A 22,107-nucleotide genomic window follows, 5' to 3' on the forward strand; every position below is an offset into this window, starting at 1 on the left:
ATATGAGATTAATTGACTAAACTCATTAACCACATTAATCAATATTCATTAACTGTGTGTACACTCCACTAGAGACTCAAAACTGAACTCTTCTCATTATAAAAATATTCTCATGTCCATGGAAATAAACTAATACAAGTAAGTAGTCCTTCACAAGCGTTCGTAACACCAGTTGGTTCAAATTACCGTTTTACTCATATGTTACTTCTAGTTCTTAAATACTAGTGCTCTTCTAATAAACAACATGTTTATGGTCCAACCACCAAACAGAAACCTCTTTCGTGCCATAGAGAGGGTAGGGCTCTTTATTCAAGTTTCGAAGACACCATTTAAGGGAACACTCATGATCTACTTACCCTAAAGTCGGGAATGAGTAAATTCCATCTTGTGTGATTATGTTTTCAGCTCCCCTCTCGGTCTTGTCCCCAAAATGATAAGCATATTGAGTCGACAATCTGGTCACTCTCACGCATACAAATCAAAGGACAATCCATTGTGAACAGAAGTTTATAATACACTCAGGATTAAGACTGAGTTACCTAGGTCATCATAATGAAATAGAAACCTAACTAGTTAATGGAGTTACATCTATTGGTTACTATTTCGTGGTCCGATCTTATGCAAACTCATTGCATAGGATACCCTCACTCGCATGTCACCTACACACGAACGCGTTGGATCATTGTGTTTGTATAAAATACAAAGTGAGTCATATCCATAATATTATTAGGATAAGGTATCCAGCCTTATCCCTATATTATAAACCTTTTAAGTTGTATCTCGAACATTGATCTCTGTATGTCTCTACATACTGTTCAAGACTCATCAAACAACTTAAGATATTAGTTTCCTGGATTTAGGTTATCAAAACAAAACTAATAATGTCATCAATAACACTTATTGAAATTATAATAATACCATTTTATTAATAACGGTCAATAGATTATATTTACTATCTACAAGTTTTAGAGTATAAAACCCAACAAAGATATTATATAAATCTAAATATCAAATCGTTTAAAATTCGAAATATAAATATAAAAAAGTATATATAGTTAAATACAAAGGAATTATAAAATTAGATCTAAAATTTGAAAATCAAATAATACATTAATTTAAATATTGAAAATTCAAAATTCACAGTTAAATTAGACGTATAATTATAAAAAATTAAGAGAAGAAAAAAATAAAAACAAATTAAAAAACCAGTTAAGAAATAAAAGAAGGAAACAATAAAAAAAAAAGTAGATTTTAAAGCAAAAATAAATATAAAAATATCTCTCCAACAATGCATCAAGTTAAAATTTTAAAATATAAAACAAAGAGAATCAAATAAAATTAGATCCGAATTAAGAGAAACTATTTTTCTCTTTTTTGGGGCCAATTCTTAGAAATGCTTTTTAGATTTTGGAAACGAAAAATGGAGATGGTTATCAAACACGTCTGTTTCTTAGAAAATGAAAAATAAAAACAGAAAAAATAAAAATGTTATCAAACAGACTTTTAACGACGATACTATACTAATATAAAACAATTTATATTTTTTGTCATGGAAGATGGTGATTTATTATTTAGAATTTATTGATTAATTGAACAAGATTGGATGGATATTATTGATTAGTCTTATAGAGAATGATTAGATTTTGATAGTTCATTATAGATTACTTTTTCTTTTTTTGACGAAAAAAACTTTAGTGGTTAACATGCTAAAAAAGATCTAATTCAAATTAAATTGGGATTAAGGAAAATACTTATCTTTAAAGCCTCCCAATCCATGAAATCTCCTCAAGATCACGAACCTGGGACCACCACCAGTATTGACCCGCTATTCTCTAGACTTAGAACCAGGTTGTGAGACCTATTAAGTGAAAAAATTTGAGAAAGAGATGGAAATTGAGGAGGAATTTTGGTTTGAGATTTGATAAAGAAAGCAAGTTTGGAACAATAATTTTAAAATTCATAAAATCAAAATTTTTTCAAAAGTTTTTCAAATAATTGAAAAACGCCTTTTAAATAAACTAATTACATCCAAAATTGCATGTAATTAGTTTATTTAAATCTCAACCCCTAATAATCCACTAAGCATTAGTAGAACTTAGTGGGCTAGGAATTTACATCTCATCATGTAGCCACATATCCCACCAAGTGTTAGTGGGATTATAAAAAAAAAATGTTGGATTTTTCCACTAACTTAGTCAAAGGGTATTTTGGTCATTTGACCATTAAAGTTAAAGTCAAATTTTGACTTTTCAAGTCGAAAGTTAACTTTTTTACTTTTTACCATTTTGTCCATCTTGACTAATTCCGACCTCTCAAGCATAAATCCTCATTCATTTTTCTGAAATTCAAATCATATTTAAACATAAAGTCAGTCAAAGTTTGACTTTTTAAAGTCAAAAGTCAACATTTTAACTTTTCAGAACTTTGACCATTTTCATCAATTCCGAGCTTCTGAATATGAATCCATATTCATATTTTTGACATAATCACCTTTAAGCATAAAGTTCTAAAATCGATAGTTATATCACATATATTCGTCAGTTTTTGTCTTTCTACCTAATTCGAACATTTCAAATTGTTCCAACATATTATTCTAAGTTAATTTCATATGAGCTAGCAGGGTAACCAATAGAACTATAGATCATGGTCTCTAACATTTCGAGATTAACTGGCTAAACTCTTTTAGACCGAGCTAATCAACATTCGTTAACTAACTGGTCATTCCACTAAAGTCACCTAGTTGCACTCCAGTCACTATAGATATATTTTTGTCCATCTGATATAACCATGATCAGTAAGTTAATCTTTCATCGATTGTTCGTAACCCTGATTGGGTCAAACTACTGTTTTATCCCCGAGACTACATCTTGTTTCTTAAGTTCCACTAATCAACTATTGAACATTTGGTTTAAGGTCCAACCTATAAACTGAATTCCTCTAGGGCCATTGAGAGGGTAGGATCCCTTGTTCAAGACTTGGATTCAGTCCTTAAGGGAACAACCTATCTAATAGTGAAAAATTTCGTCTTGCACCCTACATCCCTAGCTATCCACCCGGTCTTACCTTTGAAATGGGAGGCTTATTGGGCCAATGTCGTTGAACTGCCCTCACCTATACAGATCTAGGGATAATACTGTTTAAACAAAAGTTCATAGTTAGTTCAGGATTAAGATTAAATTGCCTAGGTCATCATAATTGAAATAGTCAGTTTATATAGTCAACGGTGTTATAACTTAAAAGTGACTATTTCATGGTTCCAGTCTTATGCACACTCTTTACATAGGATGCACCTACTCTCATGTCTTTACAGAACAATTTAGGGTCACTTCGTTTGTACTAACTACAGAGTGAGTCGCATCCATAGTGTTCCCAAAATAAGATGTCCAACCTTATTGATTTAAATGTATAGACTTTCTAGCATCTTTGAAAATCAGAATTGGTGTATCTGATAAAGATCATATCCTTAGCACTATACACAAGCCTACAGTCTTTTAAATTTCTAAACTATTTTAAAATATACTTAACGGCAATCCAACTCTTTTGGAATTATTCATTTTATATCTAGACAACATTTTGTCTATATATAAGATGCTTGAGACTGGCTAGTATTTTGTTCTTGTAGTTTCAAACAATTTGGATCCTGAGAACATAATGTGCATTTCCAAATCTCTTATTTGAAAGTGCAAAGCTAGTCATTTCTTGATGTCAGATAGATAATCTACATCATTCATTACCTTTTCTTAAGTTAATGAATCCTTTTAAACCATCATCAAGTATGACAATTTGATTTTCGATAAAATCAGGCAACGATCAAGTCGATGAACAACCTCTAACTACTTCGAGGCACTCTCAACTTTGGAGAAGGATATGACTAACCAGATTTCCTAGTTTTATCATCTATTTCAGTGGATGAACTAGGTTTATCTATTACGTCTTTGGAAATCCTAATACTACTTCACTACATGGTTTGATGATTTATGGTGAGGTTTTCCTCTAAGAATGTGGTATTTGTCTATACAAATTTCTTAATCCTTGAGAATCAAAGAGTAAAGCTCATCATAAAGCTAACCATGTCTAACAATGCTCAGTTTCTTCTTTCTGATACACCATTCTCCTTAGACTTTACTACATGTAAAGAGTTGTGATTGGATTCCGTGCTCTATTAAATAGTCTTGGAATCTTAAGTCCATATATTCTCCACCTCGATCTGATTGAAGTGTGTTTTTACAGTTTTACCTAATTGAATCTCAACTTTAGACTTATAATCTTTGAACTTTTCAAGAGAATCAGACTTGTGATTCAATAAGTAAATATAACCAAACCTTGAATAATCATCAACAATATTGATGAAATATTCATACCATCCTTGAAATTGACATTCATTGGTCCACAAAAGTCCGAATGTGCGAGTTCTGATGGTATTTTGGTTTTAAGACCTTTTCTAATAAAAAAATCTTTTGGTCACTAATTCTTTTAAGATAATACTCACATGAAGGTAAAGAGTTATCTTCTAACTAATTTAGAAGTCTAATTTTAACCAATCTCCCAATCGCAGTGAGATTTATGTGATCAAATCTTAAGTACCATAAATGGGTATTAGAAGAAACATTTATCTTTTATGCTAAACAATTTAGTACTAAAGACAAATTTGCTCCAATTGGTCTTAACTTATAAGTTGTTTATAAGTATGACAGAACAAAACTAAATACTTTTTCTACAAAAATGAACCTTTTATTGATTTCAAAACATATTCAATACATTTGTTCTGAAATACAAGAGATAGATATTAATTAAATTTCTCAACATTTTGAGAAGCATTCAAAACAATTTTAAGTATGAAATATCTATCTAAACAACTTCAGATCTCTCATTTATTTCAGCGATATTGAAGTGCATCATCATGTTTAGGACATGTTCTCTAACAGAGTCCCTTCCTTCATTTGTTTGGTATAAATGTGCTTAATAGTTTCGTGTCTGAGGGACCATGAAGACTGACCAAATATTTCCCTCAATGAATCCATAAACTCTTTAGCCATGGCTAAGGATTCATGTTTCTTTCCCAAAACATTAGATATGTTGGCAAGAGTATAGACACGAGCCTTTTCATTGGCTTAACCCATTGATCACATGCTTCCTGAACATTTCGGTTAGCATTTGAGGTTTGGGTTTAAGGACTTTCCTCAGTTAAGATAAAGCTTAAATCATCTACGACTAGTATTGTATTTAGGTTTGATTCCCAAGTCATATAATTATCGTTGTTAAATTACTTGGAAGCTAAGAGTTGTACTATTGAGCAATTCATGCTGAAAAATAAAACATATTCAATTTAGTGAAAAACTATAATCCTTTAAGAACCAATTAATTTAGCAAATATTAATAATGTACTCATCATTATTATGTTTTGCAACGATATTTCAAAGGTTTAGAATAACCTCTACCGAATGGTAGTCGATTACTTCTCCTTTGAACCAAGACAATCTTAACCAAATGCTAACTCCTAAATATCTCATATTCGCTTAACACTTAGTTACCACTATTTCGGTTAAGATTATACTAACAACTTAGTAATTCTTGTAAGTGTAACCCTCCATTTTCAGATCTCAGAGATAAGAATCATTATGCTCCCGAAAGTGGAAAGACAATATGAAAACTGATCTAAGAGACTCTATCCATGTATGGAGTTCGTGGTCTTTCGAATCCTATAATACAACCCTCCAAAAGAAACGTCGCTCCTAGGCAGACTAGCAAGGGTATTATAGGAATCTCACAATGCGACCCAGTGGAAGAGACCGTGGGATGTGTTGTCACATATTCCTCACCCAATTACTATGAACTACTTCCTCTATTCACCTTGATATTAATCAATGAACCTCACAATGTGAACTCTTAGGGACGCTAGAGCGAAAAGTATGCTACTTTTCTCTAGCTGAAGTGTTCTAAGACGATTTTAAAGGGTACTCAGAAAAATAGGATCATATTTAGGCAAGCTTAAACATATCCTATGTCTAGGTGAAACATCCATCATAACAATTATACCAAATTTTAACCTACAATGTCTAGGTGATAAACCAATTTTATTACCACATATCTCTCATACATTGTAAGCTCTCATTCCATTCTTCTTTTATTTACTTAATATTTTTCAAGTTTAAATCCAATTTCCAATTCTTTAAGGACAATAATTGTGATAAGGAAATTGGAACAAGACTTAGAAATTAAGTGTTGAAAATTAAGAAAATGGTTAAAGTAGAAGTTTAATGTTAAGTTAGGGGCATTATGGTAATTTCTCATCATCATCATCATCATCATCTTCTTCTTCTTTCCTTTTAGTGGGGTTTTTTTAAATAAATAAATAAATTTATTCTCCTTCTCTTAATAGATCGTGCATCCTCCTCCCCCTCCCTCTAGAATTTTCTCAACGCCATTGATATCTCCCTCGCACACCGACCATACCTTTCTTTTTCTACTTCAGCTAACTTATAACCCAGCAAACCACGTGCGCCACTCAAATCGCCAGACAATGACCACTCCACGATGCACTGTCGCTATCCATGGTGTTTTGAAGCTGTTAGACTTGATCGACATAATCTATTCGAGTTTCCTTCATGTGTTTCGTCATTAGCCAAGTTGTGCATCATCTAACCATCTTTTATCGTCATTCGACAAGTCGAATCATCGGTAACCTAGTCCTTTTCCAACTCTTTATCATTGGATCTAAGTTTAAAGGGTAAATCTTCTTTATTTTAGTTGGATTTCTTGATGAGTTTCAATTACCCATTAAGTTTTGACTTGATTTTCACAATACCCATTACATTTTGATGTTAGATTTGAATATTATAGGAGTTTGAGTTATTGTCCATCCATTCAAAAACTCGAAATCAGGCATTTCGACACAACTTTGGCAAGTTTCTAAGCTTTTTGGAGCGGGTGTAAAGTACCCGTTTAACTTTAATGATAATATTGAATTAACCCCTAATGTTGGATGCTTAATTTCGATTTTAGAAGGTAGTTAGGGTGTTGTCCATTGAAGTTATGGGTACTTTATTAAGTTCTTGGTAAGGTTTACAATAGTTTTATTGAACTTTCTTAGAGCTCTTGAATATCCATTAAGTGTAAGCATTAAAATGAAATTATCCATGATACTCGGGTCCTAGAGTTGTAAGGTCGAAATGGACTTTCCATTAACTTTGGAGTTCGCTTGGGTGTTACCTCTTTAAGCTCGAAACATAAAATGGTTTTAGGTACTGGATTCAAATTTAAAAAGTCGTTAATGTGTTGTCAAGACGATTTCGACAAGCTTCTAATAAGGTTTGAAGTGAATCTAGTCAGTTCTCTCATAGTTCTTGAATACCCATTTAGTTTTAGCATGAACTTGATATTACCCATAATGTTTGAATGGAAAATTTAAGACTTTAGAGAACTATGAAGCATTGTTCACCGCACTTAAGATCATCTAGGACAAGTGTGGGTATGTAATATCTTAAGTTATTGACTCGTTAGTTTGACATTGAGACTGTTAATAGATCGAAACCTCTAAGGTATGGATATTGGATATAAGAGCATATGGATTTAAAAGATGACTTAAGTTTGGGTTCATGTTGCGTTAGGAGTTTAAGTTGAAGTTTAAGGGTCCAAAAGTAAAATTTTAGCCTAAATTAAAGTATTTGAGGAATAGTTCAATCTCAATCTTAGGAAGTGCTCAAGGTTGTTAGTCCTGTGTTGATATAATGGATATAAATCCTAAAATACGATCGATAATGGAAATAAAAGTGAATCCACATAAAAGACCTGTTGAGCTTGAACTAAGTTGGATGTTCATTGGGTTAAGTAATTAGATTTCAAGTCTAAGAGTTCATAGGTGAAAAGTCTAGTCTAATCTTAGGCAAATTGAAAATTTAGGGACTTTAAAAATATAAAATAGTTTGAGTTGGTCTTATGAAGTGATTTGAAGATTGTTGTGTCGTCTTGCTTTGTGAAGTTAACTGATAAACCTTAATCTTTGCTTCAGGCCAAATTGAAGTAGGAAAAGCGTATAATCCCGGGGGATCAAGTCATTGATAGTGAGTGGCTCATCTTCAAGCTTTCTTGATACTTATATATGTTATCTTATGATATAGCTTGGAAACTACCATGACTTAAACTTTGTATGACCACATTTTCATTTATGTTTAAACAATGCGTTTACTTATCATGATTTTAATAATGAATATGGCTTGGATTTCATAAAATATGTATTGATCGCTAAGGGTTTAAAATGACTTTATGAAATGTGTTTCTAACCATGTTTGGCTTTTAAACATGAAATATGTGATTTTTATGAATGTTGGCGATTACCCTAAAGGCTACATGAATGTGTTTCTGAGCGCCACCTATTGTTGTTAGGGGATTCTAGGGTTGAAAGATCAGAGATCCAAGAACCTGAGCTTAGGTGAGGACATGAACGGAGGATTATGATATGGCTTCGAGCCTAGCTTAACCCATGGTGGGTGGCTCTATGTGCACATAGGAGCAGATATGGAGGTTGTTACAGTGGTAGGTACTAATTATGTGTGAGCTCTGTTTGGCCGCGTGTTTCCTTGTGGATATAGATCACGTGTGAGCTATTGTAGGCTGTGTATTTAGTATGCTATCATGATTGGATTGGATGGAGGTTGTTATCGTGGCAGGTACTAAATATGCGTGAGCTAGTTTTGGCCGCATGATTCTTTGGTCATGTGTAAGCTATCTTTGACCATATATTTAGGTGCATTGTCATGGTTGGATTTAGTACAAGTTTGTTGGTTTGATTAATGGCTATGAGATAATGACGTTTTAATTATTATTTCATTACTGATGCATATTTATAGATTTTCTTTTTGAGCTTGTTTTATGAGTTTTTACTTCTAAGAAACTTGCTACTCATTGAGTTTTCAACTTATGTTTTCAATGTTTTCTTCCCCCCCCCCCCCTCAAGTAGCGATCAAAGCCTAAGCATCAGTTGAACCCTCGTCATCAGTTGTAGATCTTCATTTTTTGTATGTATATAGTTAACTTTTGTATTGCATCATGTGGAGGTTAGATGTAGCGAGAGAGTGCTAAGGACTCGTGTTTTGAGAAATCCTTCATTAGACTGTCATCATTTTGTATGTAATATCTAGTTTGAATCTTAATCATGCTTGAAACTTTAGAATTGTCTGGATGAGTGTGTGGTGAGATACACTTGTGATGTGGAATTTTTGAAGTTTGTTTTATACATATAGAAGTGGAAATTTCTTCCTTTTCAGGTTTGACTAACCCATATATTAGGGAAGATGCTGCCAAAATTTATATAGAATTTCATAATATGTATTCCATAGAAATCTAAGTTGGAAAAAGTTGTTGCAAAAAGTGTTTTCAAGCCACAATCTAGGTTAGAGAGGAAACGCTTGAACGGGGTGTGACACGCATGCTCATAAAACTAGGTTAATTATGCTCAAGAATTAATTACGATATCCAGGTAGCAGGTATTCCATAAACCGTCAACTTAAGAACCTCCAACCTTAGTCATCTTATCTGACTTGTTAATAAGATCGAATCAGGTGAACCTCTTGTAACCAGTTTTATAAGATATCGACTTAATGCTATGAAATTTGGTTGATATGTTGAACCTAGGTGAGCATGCAACTTATCATTGTTATAGATTTTAAATATCTAATTTATTTTATAACACTTATAAAAACATTAAACAATAATTCTATAACATTCATCTAATAATATATAACCATTATATAAACAAATTAATTAATATGGATTTTTTTGATACATTTAACTTTTAATTAAATTATATTTAATTAAATTATATTTAATTAAATTAAATCATATTTAATTAAAATAAATAGATAATTAATTAATTTCATTAAATCATATTTAGTCAAAATTAACTTTATTAATTAAACAATTAATTGATAATATTAATTAATTAATATGCATACTATACGTTATAACCATTATAACATACTTTTAATGCATGAACATGTTAACCTATGGTAGGATTTTAAATCTATATATACAATTTAATCATTAATTAAAACACACATCAAATGCATAGTTGATTAAAACACCTTAAAATGGACTGGTTTTAGCTCATAAATTAAGCTAAAAACTAAATTATTAAAATGATAATTTTATGGTGTATATAAACTTCTCCCAAACACTTCGAACCTGCTAAAAACCCCACCAAAAGAACCAGCTCAGGCGGAGCAACACGTGTCATGTAGAGGGTAGCTGAAGACCAGATCAAATTCGGGTCGAGTCGACATCTACTTGAGCGCGAACCGGGGCGTGTTGGGCCAACACCTAGTAGGTCATGAAGAGGGCTTGGTTCGGGCCTGGACTCATGTGTGGGCCGCATATGATGGGCAGCGTCAAAGACACGAGTTGGGTTGGGTGAGAAGATTCATGGGGTGCGGGAGGACATGAAGCAGGTCACGAAGTGGGTAACCAGGTTGGGTTGTCGAGTCTAAAGTAATAAAAGATCATTGAACCTCCAAAAAATAGGTTTACAGGTCGGGTGGGGCCTCCAAATGGGACTAGAGGAGGACTATTTCGGGTCTGTCTTCCAATTTTCTTCAATTTTTCAATTTTTCTCTCTCTAAGTTGAAGTAATTACATCCTAATTTCCAACTCTAATGACTCCAATAAAATTACAAACCATTTACAAAAATAAATTAAGCCACAAACTGGGCTAATTACAATAATTATTATAAATTTAAACCTAATTTAGGGCCAAGACCATTGTAACGACCCAACTCTTTATACTAAGCTGAGGTCGTTACTAAAAGGGAAACAATGACAAACGGCACTTTTTTGAAACGAGGGAAGAATAAATTTTCATTAAAAATGGAATATTAAAACACTGAAACATAAACGCGGAAGCAAAACTGAGTCCCCATATGGCATGTCACGGATCCTTCTCTGTCGCTCGCCAGCTTTCCTCTACCTTTACCTTCGCCTGAAATGTTAAACATAGAAAGAGTGAGTATAAACATATACTCAGTAAGGGACCTACTACTAGTCCCGCTAGGTGTCTGTTAACTTCCCATTAGAGTCCTGAAAATGGTACCCAATCTCTGGCACGTTCCCGAACACGTGCAACATGCGCTCCCGTAGGAACGAAAATCTGGTCTTCGGTGTCCCGAGGGAGCACCTAGGACATGCTGGTCTGTAGTAAACCCCGAGGTAACACTAAGACAATCGGGATGCGAGGACCCCGTCGAATCACTCGAATCATATCTATATCCATGCTAGACTGGCGTCCCATCGAACCACACAGTCCTAAATAGGTGGTGATCCCGAAGGACACCCATGCAAGTACGACTCTAATAGACAAAGTTAACAGAACACCCTATCCATAGCATGTAGCATAACATAACATCATAACATGGCATGAGTATTAATCTTAACGTCCTTAATCATGTGATTAATATATCATGCATTAACAATCATCAACAGTCATCAACAACATACTACCGGTCATTAACATAACATCAGTCATCATCAATCATCAACATAATAATCTCAGTCATCATCATCAACATCAATACAATGACAATCATTATCAGTAGCATCAAGTTATGCATTTTAGCTACCATCAATGCATAATCATAATTACATGCGGTCTCTTAAATTCAGTTCGAAGGTCTAGTAGGAGAATCTCTTACCTGGAGATTTTAGCCAAACAAGGTACTCCCTAGTTGATAGTAAAATTCTCCAATTAACTTGATCCTAATCATAAAAGGAACACTTAGTATCTTAATTAATGAAATTGGCAATTGGCTAACACCCAAAATTCTCCCAAATTAATTAACTTTCTAAAAATTGGGGTTGAAACCAATTCAACCTTGATTGGGAAAAATCCAAGATTTAGATCTTAAAAGTTTAGCCAATTGAACCTTTACAGAAACCCAAAATAGATCCAAAATAAATTAATAAAATATTAATTTAATTTCTTTGGCTTACCAAGGTTACTCAAATGAAGGTTGAAAAATTCTCTTATCCTTGATGGAAAAATTCATCACTTTAAATCCTCAAGCTTCCAAAGAGCCCAATCTTAACTTCAACTGAGGCGGCGACAGCAAAGGGTTATCTTAGAGAAGAAGATAAAGAACCTTTTTCTTTTTCCTTTAATTCCATCTTAAGCATTCCAATGCTATTTATAGACTCACATAATAACAATAATAATTATTATTATTATTTCCTTTTCCTTTTCCTTTTAGGATATATATATATATATAATACCAAAAATATAAATATATCTTTATTCTCATTATCTTTCCTAAATAAATGCCTTAATCTTAGGCATTTATAACCATTATTAATAATAATAATACTTATTTATTATTATTATTTTTCTCTCACCAAAATCTACAATAAATATATATTTATTTAAACCATTAATCTCTCTTATAAATATATATATATATATATCTTTTTCGTCCAATCAAATCAACCATCTCTCTCCTCATGGATTATCTTCTTTTTCAAACAAATATAATTATATTTCATCATATAATTAACTTCACTTTTCCATATTATTAATTAAATATATATATCCACATATATATACTCAATTAATTACAATTCCACCAAAACTAACTTTTCCCTCCAAAATCTCAAATTAACTTAAATCCTCAATTAATTTAATCAATCAAATCTTTTCCAATAAATCACTTATAACTTCCAACATGAATTATCTTAACCCAACCATAGCAACTCCACTCCATAATCAAGATTTATCTTTCTGCAGAATAATTAATTATTTCCCACAATAATTAATTATTATTTATCTTTCTCCAAAATAATTAATTATCTTCCACAATAATTAATTATTGTTTATCTTTCTTCAAAGTAATTAATTATCTTCCACAATAGTTAATTATTGTTTACCTTTCTTCCAAAATAATTAATTATCTTCCACAATAATTAATTATTGTTTATCTTTCTCCAAAGTAATTATCCTTTTACAAATAATTATATTTTCCCAAAATATAATTATTTTACTTTTTCTCCTTTAATAAATATCCTTTCCCCAAAAAACAACTATCTTTTCCTTAAATAATTATATTTCAACAAATATAATTATCTTTTCCTTTAACATAATAATTATATATATATTTCCACATATACATATAATTATTCAATCTCCAACAAACTTTCCACCCCACAATTTAATTAAATAACATCCATAATTATTTAATTAAATTCAACTTCAACAACACTAAAAATCCACAACTTTACTTAATTCTCTTAACCTACCATTTAAACAAAAACTTAACAAACACCACGTGCCAAAACCTCTAATTAATTAAATATTCATCCAAGAAATATTTAATTAATTTCAATTCCCACCTAAAACAAATAATTCTCATTAAATGGATTCAAAATAACGCCCAATAAATTATCTTAATTTTTGGGGCGTTACAACCATAATATATCCATTTTAGTTCAAACCACAACAATTTATCAAATAAATTGAAATAGCCCACCATATGCAAATAAGTAAATTTAAGCATGCTCTTATACCAAATGATAAAAAAACAAGACATGCACGACATGTTTAAAAATATTGATAAAATATTATATTATTTTAATTTTGATTTATACTTTCTTATCTTTTTATGAATTTACATATAATTTAATACCCACATAGATCCAATCATAAACAACATATTCTTTACTTTATGAGATATTGGTAAATGAAATGAGGATGAAAAGATATATATATATATATATATATATATATATATATATGATATTCTCGGCTTTCATTTCAATTACATATGATACAATATTTCAATTAGCTTAATGCTCATCTTTATATTTATTTAATTGTAGAAGAATTTGTTCGGCAAAAATTCTCAAAATATTTATATAATATAACATAAATTTCTATCGTTAATCAATATTGATAAACACAAAAAAAAAAGTCAGTTAATATTTATCATCAATAGAATAAAAAATGATTTATTATATTTTATAATATTTTGATTCATCTAACTATATTTAAAAATATTATTTAAAATATTTTTTAATAGTTCAATTTCAGTGATTATTTTTTAATAATTCTTTGAATTAGTCAGCACTGCTATCTTGTTGCTGACTTTTTTTTTCCATATTACAGAACATCATACATCTCTATGGCAAATTTGGTGTTTTAGGAGAAAAGTTATTATTATGAATTTTTTTATAATTAAAAAAAATTGATAAACTATTTACACTCCATCAAACAAAATACATAATTAATTACATTTATTTTTTTTGTGAAGTATAAATATTTTGTAAAATGTTCTATTTTTGACCATTTTTTTTATCATTATTATTATTATTATTTATTCAAATTTAACAGAAATTAATTTTAGTGGAGTAATATAATTGAATATTTTTAAATATAATAAAATAAACTAAAATATTTACAATATATAGAAAAAAAATTGGATTTTATCAATGATAGACAGTTATAAATTTCTATTATTGTCTATCAATATGACTCATAGAAATGTATTAGTGTCTGTTAATTTCTATTATTAATAGAATCTATAATTTTGCTATATATGTTGGTGAAATTTGCTATTTTTGATCATTTTTATAAGGTTAAAATAAGAAAGTGTTGGAGCACTTTGTTTGTTTGTTTCTTTTTCTTTTTAAGGATGGTTGGTTGCAAGAAAAACAAATGATAGAGCTTTGCTTTAAGATATTTGCTGGTGGAGGAAGATTGGTGTAATAATTATCCTTATTTTCTTTTAAGGCTAATCATGTAACGATTAATGCAAAATCAAATAAGATTATACATAATTAATACTAATACTGTACTCATTTTAATTTTAGTGAACAAAATAAAAATACAATAATTGATATTCTTAAAATATAGGTTTGCGCAGAGCCATTACTAAAGCTTACCTTAGCATTGGGCTCTTCAACCCATTTTACATTTTGGGCTTCACTCAAATACTTGAGCCCAAGGAGTTGGGATGGCTACATCAACTATTAATTTTGGGTTAGCCTCTTCAATTCTAAAATTACGAGTTAGGTATCTTGGAGTTGGATTTCTTTTGGGTCAATACAAAAATTACTAAGGGTGGAATGTACATTGGAGAATTTTGTGTGCTTTTTAATAACGATACAGTTGAAAATTGTCAATTACGTTCTAACTACTTCATCAATTCATTTTTTCATTTAACAACACGAAAGAAAATAACCAAAAAAAAAAAAAAAAAAACCTGTCTTTTTCTCATAAATGGATTATTTGAAGGAATGAGAGTTCTTCCCTGACCACTAGGTTTCATTATTAGATACTTGTTTTAACTTATAATTATGTTTTTCTTAAGTTCATTAAGAAGTGGAATATTTAAACCATCTATGACATACCACCTTTTATATTAGTTTATAAGTTTAGTTACGTGTGCATTGCTTACGTTCTTAACTATATGTTTTTTAATCGATGATCAGAATGCATAATAGTGTTTGAAATAAATTATAATTAGATGATGAGGAGGATAGCATAAAATAAAAGATATAAAGTGTTATAATAATGAAGTGCAAATTGATGAATGGAAGACATGAAAAAGTAAATTAAACAATATTACATAAATGGTTGGTTGAATATTTTTGATAGTAGGGGTGATTAGGAGTAGTGTACCTAATCCCAAGCTTTTCATTTTTATATACACAAAAGACAATTTGCATTGGGACATCGTCTCTTTGGATGCATAACAACAATAAGTGCACTTAAATACTACTTTTGCACAAAAGAAAAAAAGTTTATATCATCAGTTTCAACTTTTTCTTCCATTTTCTATATAATCATTATTAAATAAATAAATAAATAAAACAAAATAGATTATAACCCTTTATATTCTAAAATAGTTTACCTTACAACTTTAATGGATTATATGTTTTTCCCATTGTTTTCCCAAACTCAATTAGATTAAATTAGAATATATTTGTTTTTTTGTCTTTTGTCAACACAACAAAATATATTTATATATATATATATATCTCATTGATTTCACAAGCTCAATTAGTGTGTATATATATATATATATATATAGAAGGGTCGTTTTCTTTTTTTGACATTAGAAGAGGTTTATTATTAATTAACAATAATTATATCAATCAATTTTGAGAATGGTGTCTCAACATCTTCATTTTAACCAAATCTTTTACTTATTCATAAGTTTACCTAAATCATATTCAATAGACAATTTATCTCGACATATCAAAAAGAAGAAGAATCATATGATGTTTCAACATTTTCGAGATGGATCATAACCCCAATTGACAATTTAATCTTAATCCAAAGCTGTTATGTTTGCTAATATAATTTAATTTTAAAATGTTAGTTGTTTTTGTTGTTGTTACTATTATTAATGACCCACATGTATTGGTCAAGTAGTTGGTTTTGAAAAAAAGTTATGGTAAAATTCTTGAAAATATTAACGAATATATATCAAAATTTTAGATTAACCGATAAACTTCTATCAACTTTTATCAATATCATTGATAGATAAAGAGTGTGTTTGCCTCAAGAAATTTAAGGTAAGTGTTGACAAGTAGGTTGTGAACTCCACTCTTTTCAGGAGTATACAACTTGACTTCATAATTACTAACTTCTCACCATTCTACTATTTATTGGTATTATGTTTCCACTTTTCCATTAAATTTGGTAACATAAGACCAATAAATATCACGTAATATGTTTCCACTTTTCCATTAAATTAATTTTTTATTTTTGTTTTTTTTGTTTTAATTAAAAAATGTGGTGTACTTTTCTTTTCCAGTTGGAGGGATTTCATAGATAGGAATTAAAAGAATGTATAGATTTTTTCTTTTCCAAAAGCACAGCGCCTTACCATGACATGACCCACCCACCCTTTCATGGATTCATCTTTTTCTTTTTTTTCCACTTCAATTTTGGGTCCTATTGATTTCAAATTTTGGATAAATAATAGACCTCAGCTTCACGTGTTCTTCACCATGCAATTATAGAAGACCACAACTTATCAAAATAATTAACAAATTATATATCAGTATCTTCGTGTTTGTTAAGTTGAAGTATGAGAATAAACTCTCCTCAAATTTAACAAATTGTATTTCTCTATATATCAAAATAATCTAATTTATCCATGCATTTTTATAAAACAATCACAGTTAGGATTAACTATTATAACTACATATGTTGATGATTTAAATATAATTGAAACTTCTAAAGAGTTTTTAAAGGCAATAGAATATCTTAAGAAAAAAATCAAGATGAAAGATCTTGAAAAAACAAAGTTTTGCTTTAAACTTGTAAATTAAGCATTTAACAGATGAGATCTTTGTTCATTAGGCAACTTATATAGGAATAATTTTGAAAATATTTTATTTAGATAAAACACAGCCATTGGACATTCAAATGCAAGTTTGTTTACTAAATGTGAAAAAAGATATATTTCGACCTCAATATGATAATGAATAAATTTTTGGTCCAGAAATACCATATCTTAGTGTAATCGATGCACTTATGTAACTTGTAGAAATACAATTTATTATAGCCTTTTAGGAAGAATAATGTGACCAAAATGAATAAGAAATGTGTCAAAATGTGTAGCTTATGTTGTAAATTCATAAATATTCGAAAATCTACTTTAGATAAGCATTTATGTCTGTTTCACCCTGCTTTTAGTTTCTTAATGCATGATTATATGAACAAAAGAAGAAGTTAGCGAATCGTAGAGGAACTCGCCTGAAGACTACACGAGAAGAGGCTCATTAGAAGACAAAAGTGGTAGTTAGAGATGATGTGACTTAACAGAGACAAATTTTGACGCTGACATGTTTAGAAGATTAAGTTTCCCGCCTAAATCTGTCCATAAAAACGACTTCATCTTCACCAAGTAAAAGGGGGCCCGAATAGGCCAAGGAGGTCTAAATGGACCAAGCGGCCGACTGTGTAAAAAGGCAAACGCTAGTATGAACCGGCCAAAACCTAGAGAGAGGTGGAAAGGTTCCTTTCCACCATCTATAAAGCATTTCTTCATCTTCTTCAGTCAGTCAATGAACGAAAGCTTGAGGTTTGAGTGAAAAAGATCTCGTTCCTCATCTCCTCTAACTTGCAATGTCATTTCTATTCTTTCCATTTGTCTGTAATTCATTGTAATGTATTTGTTCATATTGTACAGTGGCCTAAGGCCTTTATTCTTTAATACATTGCATATCTATACTTTTTCAATCCATCATCTCTTTATTGTTCACATGTCTTTGTGTTATTTGTAGTTTAAGATCTATGATAAGTTTTTGATAAGAAGGCTAGCTTATAACTCTTATCACGTTAACTAAGCTATAGTCATCACCTCCCCGATGTTTATCGCCCACTACCCGAGAGGGAAAGTAACAAGGATATGGCTAACGCGTGCATGAAGAAGTTTGAAAACAAACTTCACCTTGGCGAGATAACTTTCCATCATTTGTTTCCCGAAATGAGAACAAGTGTGGGTATATGGCGCTGAGAGGTTGCCACTCTTAATAAAAGAGCTCTATAAGGCTTGTAACTCAAACATTCTAGATATATCTTGATTAACTCAACTTAGTCATTTGAATCCTGAGAGGTGAGTAAGTATGACGTTTAAAGACACCAAAAGGTGTTCGCCTTAATCATAAGCTAGTTAACTGAGTTATATCGGATCAAGACTCTTTGCTTGCTTAATCGCCTAGTAATACATAGACTTTCCTTCACCTCTTAAATTAGTTCATAATCCCATCTCGCATCCATCTTAATCCCATTTTACAGATTCTCTAGTGTAGATAAGTAGATATAATTTAAACTTACACTTTTTCATATTGTATAGGTAATTCTTTTATACCGCCTAAATGAAGAGTGAACCCTAGAACTAAGCTTTGATATCAATTCCCTGTGTTTGACCTTGGATTACCTAGGAAACCTATTGCTTCGCTTATACTTGGGAAAACAGTAGGAAAACTTGTACTCAACAAGGACTTAGTAATTACATGAGAACGCTAGACATAGAGAGTATACAACATGCCATGGCCATGTTGTATAAGATATAGAATAAGATACAAAACACACAACACTGCACTAAGCACTCTGAGTCCGATCTACAACAAGCATTAATAATACAAGACCAAATGTTGTATTTACATTAAACTTATTAACTAGATATAGTTCTTCTCCAACAAAAAAGACATTGGAATACAATGAAGTCCATACTTCGTTATCTTTGAGGAACAATTGATATGAGTTTATTTTATTCAAATAAATCAAATTTTGATTTAGTTGGTTTAGAAAATTCTGAATATTTATCTGATCTACACAAAACTAGATCTCAAATAGGTTATCTATTCACATCTAGAGGAACTGTTACATCGTGGCTATTAGTGAAACAGGCCATAACAGACACCTCCCCAAACCATGCTGAAATTTTTGCAATGCATGACGCAAGTTGACAATGTATGTGGCTAAGATCAATGGCTCCACACATTTGTGGAACATGTGACTTGTCTTCTAGTAAAAATCTCCCAATGATACTATATGAATACAACACGACATGTATAGTTCAAATCAAAGAAGGTTATATCAAATGCGATAGAACAAAGCCCAATTCATCAAAGCTCTCATTTCACCAACGCTTTTCTACACTCATGATCTTGAAGAAAATAGTGACATCACAATACAACAAATTTGTTCAAATGATAACTTGACAGACTTATTTGCAAAATCATTACCTACCACAACTTTTAAAATTTTGATGAACAACATTCGAATGCAGGAACTCAAAGATCTCAAGTGATATTTCCATGAGGGGGGAGTAAATTGTATTTTTTAAGTGTATAAATTATATGAAATATATATTCTTTTTCCTTCCTTATGATTTTTTTTTCATTGGATTTTTTTTAGTAAGATTTTAGTGAAACATATTTCATATAAGTAATGGGCATCTAAGAAGAAGTTTTATAAATATTACTAATATAGATGCCCATTATTATACTTAGTGTCTACCATGTGTCACTCCCCTTTACATCCAACTCTCTTGCTTGGCTTGAAGATACGAACCCTTGGTGATCATTTAATTCACCTCATATTTGTCAAATTGTCTATAAATAGTGGCATTTTGTGGCTTTTGTAAATGACATACACATGGATGAAATTTCCTAAGAAATTGGAGTTAGTAAATAATTTTGAAGAACTCCCTATTTCTTTTTTTTTTTTAATTTCTTGATTTTATTATTTATATATTATATTTTATTTATGCGCATTTTCAGACATAACAAACAAATTGAAAAATCTTCGGATTCTCTATAGCATATTTGAGTTTTCTTTTTTTTTTTTTTTTGAAATAGTTTCAAAATTTTACTATTTATAACAATTCGTCTTTTATTTATTTTAATATTATATTTATCGTTTTTTGTATTTTGATCATGACTCATTTTAAGGGACATAAAAGAAATTATCCAATTTCTTAAGAAGATAGAAAATAGAAAACATATATATAATCATTGAAGGTTTGAAGAAAATAAGAGAATAATTCCTCCAAGTCAATAGATAATTTTGGAATTCGAATATTGGATTAGGAATTGAGTAAGATTCGGATGGCTAGAATACTGATACCACTAAAATAAATTGAAATGTTAAATATGATATTATTGAATTCGAAAAATAATAATTTACAACTTTAACTGTTTGGAGCATTTCAATTTTGAATAAATCTCTTCTATAAATTTAAAATAGAAAACCAAAAAAGAAAAAGAAAAAGAAAAAGAAAAGCCGATTTTGACCAAAGTCAAACCTCTGCCGAGGAAATTGTCCTCCTCAACGAAAAAGTCGGCTATCTTAATTTAAATATTTTAACATAAAAATAAAACAAAACCTCCATATAAAATATTAGTATTCTTTGTGGATATGATTTGACTTTTTTACTCATTTTAATTTAAGGTTTTTGTTGCCATCATCATTTAAATCAATTTCCATACCCTTTTTTTCTTTTCCAATGGGGGAGTAAAGTTTCGAATCATTTTGTATTTTGATGATTTATTTGTTGCTGTTTTAAGTTTGAGCCTGTACAAGCTATTAAAAAATAAATACAATTATTTCAAGATTAAATGAATTTAAATTACACCATATAAATTCAAAAATTATATTTATAATTTGAACAATATTTTATCAACAACATAAAATAAATAGAAATTTAAAATAAATCATAAATTGGGTTGTTGGGTATGATTTTTGAAATTTCTATTTGAAAGTATAACAATGACTTTTATTTGGGCTTCCCATTCTACGAGATGCAAATCCAAGTATTGTGATATACTAGCTATAGGATAGGACTTTTGAATCAAACAATGAACTAATTAAAATGCAAACAAGTCCTTTTCTTCGAATGTAATGATCCCAGTTTAGCCCTTCCTTGTCCTATAGTGAATCGAGTTTGTCCTCTCTCAAAACAGTAATTTCCCTCGACCTTGATTCAAATCTCATGCACGTTCTTTTTTAAAACTAGCGACCAAAGTGTCTAACCCTAGAGTGTGGACCAAAATAGTTTCACAAAGCCGGTCTCTATCTCCAAAGTTATGATTGCCTTATATGACTAAATTCGATGGTTCTAGAGATCCTAAAGCCCCTCAACAACAATATATTATTGCGATGAACACCACTACTCTCATCAAGAAGCAACACATTTCCTTTACTCTCATTTTGGAAGGAGCGGTAATGTGGCGGTACTATAGCTTGGATGTCTGAGTATAACTCATATTTCCTTCATCTGGTCGAGAAAGGGCGTGGAAACACATAAAATCTCTAGAATGAAAATGGAAAAGAGATGTAACTCCAGTTCTTTCGAGAATGGTAAGACCTTTGGCAAGAAGGATAAGGGACTTAGTGGCCGATTTAATTAAGACCTTGACGAATGAAATCGTCACTTTGGTAAGCAGTGGGTCCATCATAGGTGCATGCAATAGGATCGACCAGTTGTGGCACAAGTGGTTAGGATGTTTTTGAATTCTTCTACTCCTATGGTTTTATGAATTTCGACTTAGATACAGGGAAAATCAAAATTCGACTAATATGGATAAGGGTTAGAACATGCTCGACCATAGGAG

At 30.7% G+C, this 22,107-nt stretch overlaps 1 long non-coding RNA gene across 1 annotated transcript; it reads left to right on the top strand.

Annotated features, from left to right (window-relative positions):
- The first annotated feature begins 6,400 nt into the window (after window positions 1-6,400).
- On the top strand, window positions 6,401-8,786 carry LOC107991326 (uncharacterized). Its single transcript, XR_001763306.2, has 3 exons — window positions 6,401-6,678; window positions 8,009-8,060; window positions 8,383-8,786. It is a non-coding gene; the product is annotated as an uncharacterized LOC107991326 (long non-coding RNA).
- The last annotated feature ends 13,321 nt before the right edge of the window (window positions 8,787-22,107 follow it).

The sequence above is a fragment of the Cucumis melo genome, chromosome 10 (assembly GCF_025177605.1).
Source record: "Cucumis melo cultivar AY chromosome 10, USDA_Cmelo_AY_1.0, whole genome shotgun sequence".
Taxonomy (NCBI): Eukaryota; Viridiplantae; Streptophyta; class Magnoliopsida; order Cucurbitales; family Cucurbitaceae; genus Cucumis; species Cucumis melo.